Here is a 15,363-nt window from a genome sequence, read left to right as displayed (position 1 = left end):
TTTACAGGCTGTGTGGACCGGGCCGTGCACGCTCCCCCTTCTCATTAAGGGTTCCCTGTGAGCAGTGCCCCCTTCTGGAGAGCGATCCTCCCTGTGGATCAGGGTTAAGAATTTGTCCTCTACTATCGTACACTATTACAGGATGGTCTCAGCTCCATGGTTATCTCTGTTGACAGATAGCTTGTGAGCTTCTGTCCAGAGTAGGGTGCAGCATTGCTCCCCTCATCTGAGGGTTATCCCCTTCTTCCGTCTCGTTAGACGGCATGGAGCTGGTAGTGAAACCCCCTGGGAAAACACTCTCCTTAAATCCGATCATTTCGGTAAGTGTCCCACGCCATGCGTGGGCTACTTTCATAAAATCCACAAGAGTGGTAAGTGCACAGACATCTGGGGCACTTCTATAAAATCCACATGTGTAAGTTCCCACAGAGTTATGGGTTCTTCCTTAAACCCTTTATGGTATGGTCACGCGTCTTCACCTCGTTCCCATTTATTGGAGTTGGCTTACAACCCCGGTCCCCTGGGTTCAACTCTTTAGATATCACTGTTGATGTCTACCGACCATCCACTATCAGGGCACGCCACTGCTAGTGGCCCTTATCTGAGCGGACCCAGGACAGGTTTGCTGCCCTCATATGGGAGCCAGTTCCTGAGGGAACTAGGCCCTATGTCGCGGTAGCTCCTTGTTCTGACAAGTCTAAGTCTCCTTTGAAACTTAGCCGTTTCCCCCAGAAGGAATTTCTCTAATTCCAAGCCTAGAGCTGTGCCCTGGGTTCTAACCCAATCCAGGTAAGTGGGTAACAGTTCAGGCCTTTGGCCGTGGGGGACAACGTTTTGACAGCAGTCACCACGTCCTAGTAGGGGCAATTCCTTTCAGAATTAATGCTTAGTTGGCAGCGTGGTATATCCGTTCCCCAAAGCGCCCTCTAGAGGACACAGTGAGAGTTCCCTTCGAAAGGGAACGTCTCTAGGTTACGTAGAGACGTGGGGGGGGGGGGCAATATTAGTGGAGGGCACTGTATATAACCTACTGATCTATTAAGCATTATGTAATAATGGAAGTCATAGTATTACTGAAAACAATTGAAAAATATTTAGTTTTAGTTTAAGTTAAAAAGAGCAGCACTGTCTTGGAAGTCTAGTAATACTCTGCATACAGTTGTGCATTTATGTTATTGTTTCTTCATTTTTTATTTTTATTTTTTTTTTTTTTTGGAACTGAAGGATCCCTGGTCACCATTTGCTTTCATTATAATTCAAAGATCAGCAGGAACACTGCAAAAGATCTCTTTTTGCATTCTTTAAAATAAAGATAGTCAGGTTTGGAACAACATGTGGTTAGTAAATGATGGCAGGATTTACATTTTTTTCGAAAAAAAAAATAATCCTAAACCCCACATATTTTCAAAGATCGACCAACACAACATCCGTTTGTTGCATGAAAGAGCATTTTCAACAACCTTCATCTTTTCTGAATTGCTTTGAAGCATTCATTCATGATGCTGGCAAGCGGAAGAGAAAATAAACACAAGACTGAAATGGCTGGCAATTACACAAATGATGAAAATATCACCATTTTACGGCTCACCGCTCTGTGCCTTACGGCCATGCCACAGCATGCAAATAAATAATACACATCCATTAAAGTGGGGAGAAACTTCCTCATGTTAGCACACGTTTTGAACTATTCCCCTCTGCCTGAGATGGCAGAGCTTCTACTAGTGAATGATGTACACAGACAGATTTGTTTGTACTATTTAAACCGCAGTGAGAGCACAGCCGACAGAGACTCTCAGTCCAAGGACGATTCGCTCAAAGCCAAAACACGATCAAAACACAAGCTGCAATTAAAGCATCTGCATGGCTAGTGCTCGACGGGAGACCTCGGGTCAGATTACTGGACAGGGACGATGAGCTGTGATCTTAACAAGATGTTCACATCACAGGTCAAACCATATTTGGAGCTAAATGCTTGAAATGATAACAGTTTACTCTGTTATTTACAGCTAATCTTCTGCTTTAGCGCAGCTCTCTTATCTCATTTCTGTGTTTGTGAATTGGTGTTTTGTGTTTGATTATGTTGCAGACATCAGTCATGTTAAGCCTGTCATGCTAAAAAAAAGGTGCTTTAAAGGGTTCTTCGATGCCATAAAGAATAATTTTTGGTTCCACAAAGAACCATTCAGTCAAAGGTTCTTTAAAGAACCATCTCTTTCTTACCTTTTTACAATCTGAAGAACCTTCTTTTGCACAAAGAACCGTTTGTGAGGTTCTTTAGGGTTCTTTATGGAACCATTTAGACAAAAAATGGGTAACACTTTATTTTAAGGGTCCAGAATAATGCATTAGTTAAGCATTAATTAACTGTTAATTTGTTCACAGTTAAGCAGTAGTTAAGCACAAACACACTAGTAATTAATGACTAATTTAACATTTTAAGGTTCCAAATGATGTATTAGTTAAGTATTAATAAACTAGTAAATCACGATTAACTTGTTCACAATTATGCATCAGATAAGCATGAACACATACATAAATAATGATTAACTGAAAATATAGTAAGGGCTTATTAGCCACTATTTACGAATTATTAAACGTTTAAAAACACATAAATAAGCAAAAATAAATAACAAAAATAAGCTAGTAATTAATAAACAACTGAATGTACAGTAAATACGTGTTAGCCATTATTTACAAATTAATAAGCCATTATTATTTTAATATTTTTGTAGTGATGTAAATATATTTCTGTGATTTACCATCTATTAAATTAACCGAATAATAAACTAATAATTATGTTTAAATACTGCTGGTTTGCAATTATATATGGCTAAAATAGTGTAATAAGGACTATTTGATGCATCAGGTTCTACAGTTCTAATGTTAAAGTTATATCCACATTAATTATGGCAATTATTGAGTGATATTCAAGTCTATTCACCAGAATGAGCCAATAATTAAGGCTAACCTGCCATTAATACAGTACTAATAAAGCCAATTTGACCCCCTATTCTGAAGTGAAAGTTATATCCACATTAATTATGGCACTTATTGAGTGATATTCAAGTTTATTCACCAGAATGAGCCAATAATTATGGCTAAACTGCCATTAATATAGTACTAATAAAACAGATTTGACCCCCTATTCTGAAGTGAAAGTTATATTCACATTAATTATGGCAATTATTGAGTGATATTCAAGTTTATTTACCAGAATAAGCCAATAATTAAGGCTAACCTGCCATTAATACAGTACTAATAAAGCCGATTTGACCCCCTATTCTGAAGTGAAAGTTATATCCACAATTATTATGGCACTTATTGAGTGATATTCAAGTTTATTTACCAGAATAAGCCAATAATTCAGTCTGATCTCATTGTTTATACATGGGTATTTATACGTTTCGTTTAGATTTAGATTTTTTCTAGCCCCCTTAACGTACCCCCAAAACGAAACCGATTTTATAGCAATTGCAATTTTATAATTTTATTAATAAGCGATTTTGATTTTTAGCCTTCTTAACCTACCCCCAAACCTAAACCTACCCATTTTATAGCGAATATAAAAGCATATAAAACGTAACTGACCAAAATATGCAGAGAAATTGCCATTTCAGTAAGAATTTGCAATAAACATATTTTTTATAATCCCACTCCTACCTCTAAACCTAACGTTAACCATAACTCTCTCAGTACAGTAATAAAGAAAACAAAACATGACAGACTTAAAAGTGCAATCACAATCATCGATTTATTGCAAAAATATCAACAGCCGTACCAAAAAGTAATCCAAATGACGATGCATTTGCAGCCGCAGTCCTCTCTGGCAGAATACAGTAGGTTTGTTTGAGGTGCTGGCCATATTTTAAATTGATAATCGCTGAAAATAATATCCATATTAGTGTCTTGATCCACTCTGTGATTGCGCCCGCGCATCATTCATCTCACCAGAAACACGTCATGTCGTAATCTGTGACGAAGGCAGGCGAGAACCAATGAGTGTTCGATTTTCCTGCCGTAAAACCTGTTGTTTCTTAATGCGGCAATATTTGAATTTGAAAAAAATCACTTCAGCGCGGGTTTATTGCTGTTGCTGCTGGACTCGCTGCTCGGGATGGAGATGAAGATCGCCGTATAAAGGTTTTAATTTGGGTCTGTTCCTCGCAGTCGTATGGATTCTGAAGATCTGGATTAGCGCAAAAATAAAATCTTTTAATTTTGTAATTATGATGCGTGTTCAGTGTATTTTATGGTTCTGTTGTTAGTCGCAGGCAAACGAAGTTAATATTACATGAATGCTTAAACGATTGCAGAAATGTATTTGAGTTTAAAGTGTAGGCTTGCTTAATATTATGTAGACCTATTCTTGGAAACGAGCTGGCAGCAGAAATCACACAGAACAGTATGAAATGTTATAATTTCATATAAAGTAAACGATTCAACTATTTTATAATGCAAATGAAAACATAAGGCAATTGGTATGACAATTAATAACAACAATAATAATGAAATTAATGCCGCAATTTCAGTATTCATAAGGATTTGTTTTTAGGTGATGTCAAAACGTATGTATTGTACGTTAAAATGCTAAAAATGCATATGTATTTGTACGTGTAGATGCTGTAAATACGTCAGTATTATTATTGGCTCATTCTGGTAAATAAACTTGATTATCACTCAATAAGTGCCATAATTAATGTGAATATAACTTTCACTTCAGAATAGGGGGTCAAATCGACTTTATTAGTACAGTATTAATGGCAGGTTAGTCTTAATTATTGGCTTATTCTGGTAAATAAACTTGAATATCACTCAATAAGTGCCATAATTAATGTGGATATAACTTTCACTTCAGAATAGGTGGTCAAATCGACTTTATTAGTACAGTATTAATGGCAGGTTAGTCTTAATTATTGGCTTATTCTGGTAAATAAACTTGAATATCACTCAATAAGTGCCATAATTAATGTGGATATAACTTTCACTTCAGAATAGGGGGTCAAATCGGCTTTATTATACTGTATTAATGGCAGGTTAGCCATAATTATTGGCTTATTCTGGTGAATAAACTTAAATATCACTTAAGTGCCATAATTAATGTGGATATAACATATATTTACTGTACATTTAATTATTTATTTTTTACTAGCTTATTTTTGTTATTTATTTTTGCTTATTTATGTGTTTTTAAACGTTTAATAATTTGTAAATAATGGTTAATATGCCCTTACTATATTTTCAGTTAATCATTATTTATGTATGTGTTCATGCTTATCTGATGCATAATTGTGAACAAGTTAATCGTGATTTACTAGTTTATTAATACTTAACTAATACATCATTTGGGAACCTTGAAATGTTAAATTAATCATTAATTACTAGTGTGTTTGTGCTCAACTAATGCTTAACTGTGAACAAATTAACCGTTAATTAATGCTTAACTAATGCATTATTCTGGACCCTTAAAATAAAGTGTTACCCTATCTATCTATCTATCTATCTATCTATCTATCTATCTATCTATCTATCTATCTATCTATCTATCTATCTATCTATCTATCTATCTATCTATCTATCTATCTATCTATCTATCTATCTATCTATCTATCCAAGCCTAGCAACTAGAATCATGTTAGTGACATGTTAGTGCTAATCAGGCTAGAAACAAGCTAGTAACTTGCTAATCATGCTAACAACAGGCTACTAATGCTAACATCATGCTAGTAACATACTAATAACTTGCTAATCATGGTAGAAACATGTTAACAACATGCTACCCTGCTGGAAAAACCAGCACATGCTGGTTAGGTAGGTTTTGGTGCTGGGGTGCTGGTTTTAGCTGGTTTATGATGGTCCTTTGCTGGTTTATGCTGGTCCTTTGCTGGTTTATGCTGGTTTATGATGGTCCTTTGCTGGTTTATGCTGGTCCTTTGCTGGTTTATGCTGGCCATTTGCTGGTTTATGCTGGTCCTTTGCTGGTTTTAGCTGGTTTATGATGGTCCTTTGCTGGTTTATGCTGGTCCTTTGCTGGTTTATGCTGGCCATTTGCTGGTTTATGCTGGTCCTTTGCTGGTTTATGCTGGTCCTTGACCAGCAACATGACCAGCATAAACCAGCTAAAGACCAGCATAAACCAGCAAAGGACCAGCATAAACCAGCTTAAACCAGCATCCCAGCACCAAAACCTACCTAACCAGCAAATGCTGTTTTTTTTTTTTCAGCACTGAGCTACCGAACAAGCTTGTTATGTCCGGTGTTCTGCTCCGGTGTTTTATGCTATCCTGTTGTGTACACCTACCCAAACCCTAAACCTAGCCTTACAGTATTAAAAAATACAGCTGGTAGCATAATCTGATAGGTAGCATTATTTTTTAGTACACCTGAAAGCTAAACATCTAATCATAACGGTGTATAAAAATGAATACAGTGTGCTATCAGGGTGTGGTCTCTATGTGGTTGACTGAAGGCTGAGATTGAATAGCACGATTAAAACATGTACTAACCCAGTTCAGAGCTGGTTATAAGTAACTATTTGGCTGAGATTCGGGCCAGTTATGGCTCATGTGTGGCTCATGTCTGTAGTCCAGATTTGGGCCACACAAGGGCCGTAATTCCTTGCTGCATTTGGGCCGAGTGTAACTGCTTGCTTGTCCCAGAGCTGGGCCAGATGTCAGTTGCTATGTGGGTTAGCCTGTGTGCTCCTGTGTGTAAGTAGCCCTTGTGTTTCGTTAGCTTTGTTTACATCCACCTATTTTATGCACATTTTAGAATGTTGCATTAAAAACAAAAACGCTGCATGGAAATGCCAAGATGCACATCAATTCTAAAAAAAAAAAAAAAAAAAAAAAAAAAGCACATAAAAAACGTATGCAAACAATTGAAAAAACGTGCATTAACTATGATGGAAACACATTTACCGAATAAATTCCTCCATGGGGATTGAAAAAAGCATGTGACTTTGTACGATGGGACGGGATATATTGACTACGATCTCATTGCACAGCATCAGAAATGTTGTTTTTGTATGTTGCAAAGTATTTCTGTATAACTGTCTTACTGCGTTCTCAAACAGTAGGCATCCGTCTCCAAAAGCAGTGACCACATTTATTGTGTTTCATCTGCTCGCGCTGAGGCGCAAGTAATATGAAAATTATTGTATTTAGTGGATTCTCGTTGGATGGAAACGGTGCTTTATTTGCAAATGTTTTATGTGATATTCCAATTTTTCACACAAGTTAAATTAGCTTTTGTCAGCTGCTATATGTAGATGTACATAATTGTTCTCCATGATGTCCTTCTGGTTTTGTTTTGTTTTCATTAAACGTCTGCTTGCACTTCTACTTGCTTCTCTGTACTTGTCACAAGGATGGTCTGAGACGAGCGGATCCATATGCAACATTTAATTGTACATGCAAACAAACACAAAGGGGCAGGCAGAAATCGTAGTCAAACACAGGCAGAATGGTCGGGGCAGGCAGCGAGAATCAAACACGGGAAGGAGTCCAGGAATCAAAACACGGGAAAACAAACACGGAAAGAAACGCTCAGAAATGCAGCCGGGGCAATACAAGACTTCGCGAAGAAGCTGTGTGTGTGAGTGGTTTATGAACAGTCAGTGTGATGAGAAACAGATGCGTGCAGCAATCAGTGCAGTGGGTCACGAGGAGCAGGTGTGAGCAGTGATTGGTGCAGTGGCTTGTGGGGGATGAAGTCCATGATGTGTAGTGCAAGAGTTTGTGATGACAGGACGACGGAGGCTCAAATCGTGACAGTACTCCCATGCATTACATAAGTAAATAAATATGTATATAAATAAGTAAATGGGTAAATAAAAAGTAATGTAAAAATGTAAACAAGCAAACAAACCAATAAATTGACTGCAATATGCTACTGCTGGCATTTTGGGAGTAAATCTGAAGAGTGTTGATATCCAAGCAATTTAAGACCCATTAAAAAAAAAAACATATATTCTTCTGTGTTACACAGTGAAAAAAAGGAAGAAATGTGTTTGAAATGCATAAATTATTATTGTTTTTTTTTTTTGTTGTTGTTGTTTTTTATATCTTAAAGTTCCTGCATTGTTTCTACAGTTAGTAAAGTAGGTTTGTTATTAAGGAATACTTGCAATAACAGCAGTGCAAGTGCAAGTTAAATCTGCTTATGAAACTCTGTAGCAGTCTTATTAAGAATCATTTAAATGCATATGCTGGTTGTTAGTGATAACTGATATAAGGGAAGATCAGTGTGAAGTGTTTGGCCTGTGGTGAGGATTTGAAGAAGACATTAACTACATTAATTAAAGGCTGGGAGCTGGGAGGCTCGTGTGTCTCATGCGAGTACAGTATGTGTGTGTCTATAAGTAAATGAACAAAACAGTTTGCAAAAGAAGACTAGAGGAATAATTAAAATCAGTGAATTGCAATTTCTACAGGATTTTAATATGTTGTGTGTGAAAAAGATTCTAGCAACTTGAGTGAATAAACAACCCAAGATGGCATATGCAGTCAAGAGAAGCATTGATTAAAATAGGCTTATATTTAGAGTATTTAGATTAACCAATCACCAGTCGTGCGACCTTAGAAGGCAGCTGCCTATGTAGACAGTATATACACTAATCAAGAGGTTCACTACGTTTAGCTCACAAGGAACATAGCTATAGTATCGTCCTCTGTCTTGAAAGAGATTTTCAAATTGGATTTACATACAAAAGGAATCAGTGCATGAAAAGAAAAGAAAAGAAAAAAGGAATAGAAAAAACAAAGGTCGTCATAACTAAAGCCTGGGGACTCACACCCAACGCTAAAAACCTCAGCAACTTCAGTCACCCAGAAAGTGTTTCTGATGTTAAAGCTTTGAGGACGATATGAAGAGCGGATCCAGTCAATGATGGAGCTGGGGCTCAGTGTTAGTTCAAGAGAAAGATAGATTATGCACTGGGAAAAAGAGCTTCAGTAAAGAAAAAAAAAGCTCTCATTGAAACAATATGTGAGACTGAATGATGAAGTGGCTGATAATTCATTCAGGAGCTGTTCATGTATTTGTCATGCGACATACAAATTGTACGCTGAAAGTAAGGCCATGCATCTCTCTCGTTCACTATACACTATTTCTGTGTAAAAATATGAAAGCATCTCTGCATCTTTGAAGTCACTGAATTTTTTGAAGATTGGATTTTTGTGGGTTTTAGTCCATGCGTAACATGTTTTGAGATCCATATGCTGGAGAGTATTCATAAATTCTGCAAAATCAGCATTAAGCAGATTGTTTTTCTCTTCTGGGAAATGTAGCACTATATTCATTTTCTACCCAGTCAAATATTCTATAGAATGTAAATGTGGAAAAGCATCAGGCAAGTTTAGGAACAAATAATGCTTTAGGAGGAACTGTATTCCTGTACAGTATATTAACACTATAAAGCCAACTGTATCCCTACTGTATTGTATTTGTTGCTTAAAAATGCTAAAAAAAAAAATGCTTGATAGTTCGTACTTTTTAGCAAGTAAAAGTTATTTTAGTATAATTATACAGATCCACCTACAGCCTGTCATTCACATGTCTTTTCATTGGGAAACCTTTACTGATTGTTTTAAATACTTTTGGAAAAATCATGTTGATCATCATCAGGTTTTTGGGGAATGATTATTTGTTCACTTTCTCAATCATCATTGTATTGCATTCCATTATATGTTTTATTACATGTTATGTTTTTGTTTGTTTGTTTGTTTGTTTGCTTTTTTGTTTGTTTGTTTTTTTCTGCATATGAGCTCTATATTTTTACTATATCATACTAATATAAGCTATAAAATCCTGATATATTTCAAATATTGGCTAACACTCAACACATATGCCAATGTTTTAGATTTTTAGATTTTGTCTCAATAAACTGTTCCATACAGTGAGGGATTTTTAAATCCCCTGCTGATTTTGTATGTTTGCCCACTGACAAAGAAATGATCAGTCTATAATTTTAATGGTAGGTTTATTTTAACAGTGAGAGACAGAATAACAAAAAATCCAGAACAATGCATTAAAAAAGGTTATAAATTGATTTGCATTTTATTGAGTAAAATAAGTATTTTATCCACTATTAATCAGCAAGATGTCTGGCTCCCAGGTAACAAGCTGTTAAACGGAGTGCTCCTAATCTCAGCTTGTTAAACTCTATAAAGGACACCTGTCCACAGAAGCAATCAATAAATCATTTATATACTCTCCACCATGGCCAAGACCAAAGAGCTGTCTAAGGATGTCAGGGACAAGATTGTCGAGCTACACAAGGCTGGAATGGGCTTCAAGATCATCGCCAAGCAGCTTGGTGAGAAGGTGACAACAATTGGTGCAATTATTCGCAAATAAAAGAAATACAAAATAATTGTCAATCTCCCTCAGTCTGGAGCTCCATGCAAGATCTCAGCTTGTAGAGTTTCAATTATCATGAGAACGGTGAGAAATCAGCCCAGGAGGATCGTGTCAATGATCTCAAGGCAGCTGGGACCATAGTCACCAAGAAAACAATTGGTAACACACTACGCCTTGAAGGACTGAAATCCTGCAGCACCTGCACGGTCCCCCAGCTCAAGAAAGCACATGTACAGGCCCGTCTGAAGTTTGCCAATGAACATCTGAATGATTCAGAGAAGAACTGGGTGAAAATGTTGTGGTCAGATTAGACTCTTTGGCATCTACTCAACTCGCCATGTTTGGAGGAGGAGGAATGCTGCCTATGACCCCAAGAACACCATCCCCACTGTAAAACATGGAGGTGGAAACATTATGCTTTGGGGGTGTTTTTCTGCTAAGGTGACAGGACAACTCCACCGCATCAAAGGGACGATGGATGGGGCAAGAACCTTGGGTAAGAACTTCCTTTCCTCAGCCAGGGTATTGAAAATGGGTCGTGGATGGGTATTCCAGCATGACAATGACCCAAAACACATCCCAGCCAGCAATGACATGTGGGGCCCAGATGAGGGCTTCATGGGCGGCAAATGTGGGCCCCATTATGGGCTTGCACCCGGGATTTACATAGGGGCCAGCCGTGGAAGCCCAGACTTACTAAGTGGGACCTGTAAGGGTACTGCATGGGTCTTAATTGGGCAATTCATGCCAAACCCATTTGGGCCCCACCTGCCCAAAGAGTGGGTTTGCACCCGGGATCCACATGGGGGCCAGCCGTGGATGCCCAGATGGGTTTTAAGTGGGATCTGTAAGGGTCTTATGTGGATCTTAACTGGGCAATACATGTCAGACCCATTTGGGGCCCACCAGTCTGTAGGGGTTTAAAGTGGGCTTGCACCCGGGATCCACATGGGGGCCAGCCATGGATGCCCAGATGGGTTTTAAGTGGGATCTGTAAGGGTCTTATGTGGGTCTTAACTGGGCAATACATGTCAGACCCATTTGGGGCCCACCAGTCTGTAGGGGTTTAAAGTGGGCTTGCACCCGGGATCCACATGGGGGCCAGCCGTGGATGCCCAGATGGGTTTTAAGTGGGATCTGTAAGGGTCTTATGTGGGTCTTAACTGGGCAATACATGTCAGACCCATTTGGGGCCCACCAGTTTGTAGGGGTTTAAAGTGGGCTTGCACCCGGAATCCACATGGGGGCCAGCCGTGGATGCCCAGATGGGTTTTAAGTGGGATCTGTAAGGGTCTTATGTGGGTCTTAACCGGGCAATACATGTCAGACCCATTTGGGGCCCACCAGTCTGTAGGGGTTTAAAGTGGGCTTGCACCCAGGATCCACATGGGGGCACGCCATGGATGCCCAGGTAGGTTTTAAGTGGGATCTGTAAGGGTCTTATGTGGGTCTTAATTGGGCAATTCATGACAGACCCATTTGGTCCCCACCTGCCCAAAGGGGTTTGCACCCGGGATCCACATGGGGGCCAGCCAACGCCCAGGAGGTCCAGGCCGCCCCAGACGCCCCCCCGGGATGTGCCGGAATCCGCCCCCTCGCCCTAGCCACACACCCGGACGCCCCGGCAGCACCCCCCCAAATAATTACAATAAAAAACCTTCAATAAAGTGTCAAAGCATGCTCAAGGTGGACAATTAACATTTTTATTTAAAAGACAAAAAACAGTCTGCAATACAAAGTCTGTGCAAATGCCATATAAAATTTACATTTTACATTTCAGCTATTTTTTTAAGAAATACAGCACAATTAAATTAAAAGAACACGGGACAGATTCATTAAAACATTTAATTAAATATATGTTTACCTTAAAACCATTAGAAAATATTTCCTGATAATTCACTCACCCCCATGTAATCCAAGATGTTCATATCTTTCTTTCTTTAAGTCAAAAAGAAAGTAAAGTTTTTGAGGAGTAGATTTCAGGATTTTTCTCCATATAGTGGACTTCAGTGGGATTAAGGTCAAGGATAAAGGTTTCAAAATTTCAATACAGCTTTCAAAGGGCTTTACAAGTTCCCAGTGAACCTTATTCCTTGGCTGGGATGATGTAGAGCCCTTTGAAGCTGCATTGACAATTAAATTTGGACCTTCAACCCCTTGGCTCCCATTTAAATATGGAGAAAAATCCTGGAATGTTTTCCTCAAAAACCTTTTTGACAGAAAAAGAGACAGACACAAGCATCTTGAATGACACAGGGGTGAGTAAATTATCAGCAGGAAATATTTGTGTCAGAATTGAACTAGTCCTTTAAAACTGAATAAATACAAAACCAATACATCTACAAAATTGTCAAGATGAATAATTTTATTAGTTTCAGATGTAAATTTAGATTATTGAATTTTTCATTACCAGTTATTCAGAGCTCCGAGGTGAAATTTAACTGAAAATGCATTTCTATTTCATCCACATCATTTTATTTTAATCCACAATATTCTACTGACTCCCATGGGCTCCAAATACAGTGGTGTCCAAAATTATTAGAACACTAGTGTTTTTACCAGCTAAAAATGATTTTAATTCAGTCATGTCTATCTTTTGCTGTAGTGTTTCAATGGGTAATTTATTTTATATTTCTAAACATTAATTTTGCCATTAAATGTAATAATCCAGTAAGATTTTTGTTTGACAACAGCCAGTGCTCCAGAGATCTGATCTTATCATCATCCATTCTGCACAGAATGGCATGAAGAAACAGAACAAACTGAGACAGATTAAATCTAGAAGAACAGTGGCAACGTCTCCAAGATGCTTCAAGAGACCCACCTGAAAAACTATCCGCAAGTGCACCAAGTGCAAAAGCTGCTTTAAACACAAGATGATGGTCACACCAAATGTTGATTTAATTTAGTTAAAAGAAGTTAATTGATAAAGAAAACATTTATGACATTTTTATCAACATTCTCATTTTACAGAATTTGTACACAAGTGCTTAAAACTTTTAACAGTATTGCTTTGCTGGTAGGTTTCTTTAAGCATCTTGGAGATGTTGCCACAGTTCTTCTGGATTTAAATGACGAGATTAGACCTCTGTGTGAAGCGCTGTTTGTTTTCATACTTATTGTGTCACTGATTATTATAATTAATGGCGAAATGAACGCTTGGAAATGTAAACTGATATTTCATACTGACACACTATAGCAAATGAAATAAGTTTAAACCATTAGTTAAGGTAGTTTAAATACTAGTGTTCTAATAATTTTGGGCACCACTGTAGCTCTGATAATTAATGTAGTGTGAGAATAAGTGAAACCAAAACATACAACAAAAGGTCCATGACTCTGCACCAGAAGTGACAGACACACCAGATGAAGAGCAGTCCTCCTCCAAATGGCCAGGAATCAGCTGAATCAGCTGGGGGTAAAAAACAAAACAAAAACAAATTTAAAACAAAAACTGAAGAAAAATACTACGAACTTTCCTTTAAAAATAAATTTATGTTAGTGTGTCTTAATGTAGAATGAATACTTACTTCCTCTGAAGATTAGAAGATTTTCATTCCCAAAACTTCTGGATCATAAGGGGAAACACACACACAAGCAATCAATTAAATTAAAATTAATTTGTTTGACGTTATCTACTTACTGACAGACATGGGCTTGCGAAAATGTACTCACCGGCTCCATACCAAATCTGCACAGCTGATCCAAAATCCTGGTTTACATAGTATTCTTCTCCATGGAGTCCAATGATCATGCTTTCAGGTCCTCTCTCTGTCAGATGAGTTCACATAACAGTGTTCTCAGGTTACTCATTTTGAAGTTCTGTCACATTTTATGAGTTTGATCTTAAAACTAGCATGGGTGCACGATATGACCATATTTCACAATAGTAATATATCACAGTATAGTTATTTATAATATTGTATTTCATTCAACATACGATCAAAGTAGTTACAAACTATAGGCACGTTAAGTACATTTAATGATTTTCTCTTTAGTATTTTGTTGTTTGATTATAATTAAGACCGACTGGTAACGTTAGGCTTAATTATACTGCTGTAACTTTAAGAACAAAATGCACCGATCCAGTAACTGACACCTAACCTGGTTTGTTAATCTTGAATCAAAACATTAGTGACTGTATTTAGGTCAATTACATCTTAAGTAAACTGTCTGTATTTGACTATTCAAGTGAGCTGCAGATTTCTTTCACTACATATATTCGGCAAGACATAAATATAACGTTAGCGCCTAGCCGCAGCTAACAGTATTAGTTAATACTAACAAAACACTGTAACACACACTGGTAGGATACTAAGATATGTAATCGCGATTAGTATATCACTTCAGTACCTTAATGTAACTAGCGTAACAGTCTATAGAACTTTATATAATAGTAAAAGGTACTTACCTTTTGCAGTTTGCATGATCTTTAGCTGCTGGTAAAAGTCCATATTCGCGTTTGTTTGTTCTCAATCTTCATCCCACAACCAAAACTCGCTCAAAATATGAATTAAACAGTCAGACGTAAAATAATCCACGTGAATGCCGTTGCTAGAGAAATGACCGAAACAGACTGCAACAGAAGCCGATCAGCATATTCAAATTTAACCGGGAAACGGCTCCCTACTAGTCATTGGCCAGAATAATCAAAGGCAGCGATAATCAAACGCTCATTGGCTGTCGCCAGTACCGTCATAGATTGCAATTTGCCGTGTTTCACTTTCAGCCGGTAATGCGTGATTTAAATAAGAAAGCGCGTCATTAGCTTTTTCAGCATTTAACAACTTGAATTATGCACTGCTTCCCACACTAAATTATCATCCTACTGTATATTCCACCAGAGAGGACTGCAAACGTATTGTCATTTGGACTACTGTGGTATTGCTTTTTGACACGACTAATGCAAATAAATTATACACTCACTCTTTATTGGTTAATTTTTTCTTTATAAAAATAAAAAAAATGTAATGCAATACATTTTTATTGCATGGTTACATGATT

The 15,363-nt window shown here is 37.7% G+C and overlaps 1 protein-coding gene and 1 long non-coding RNA gene across 2 annotated transcripts in view; both read right to left on the bottom strand.

Annotated features, from left to right (window-relative positions):
* Positions 1-15,363, bottom strand: part of ptprua (protein tyrosine phosphatase receptor type Ua) — a 404,456-nt gene that overhangs the window by 171,061 nt on the left and 218,032 nt on the right. The window lies entirely within an intron of this gene.
* Positions 13,526-15,039, bottom strand: LOC141290364 (uncharacterized). Its single transcript, XR_012340111.1, has 4 exons — positions 14,771-15,039; positions 14,035-14,130; positions 13,890-13,924; positions 13,526-13,771 (listed from the first exon to the last, which is right to left on the bottom strand). It is a non-coding gene; the product is annotated as an uncharacterized lncRNA (long non-coding RNA).

This window comes from Garra rufa, chromosome 17 (assembly GCF_049309525.1).
Source record: "Garra rufa chromosome 17, GarRuf1.0, whole genome shotgun sequence".
Taxonomy (NCBI): domain Eukaryota; kingdom Metazoa; phylum Chordata; class Actinopteri; order Cypriniformes; family Cyprinidae; genus Garra; species Garra rufa.
The sequence above is the reverse complement of the archived record's forward strand: the minus strand, read 5'-3'. Positions and strand labels throughout refer to the sequence as shown.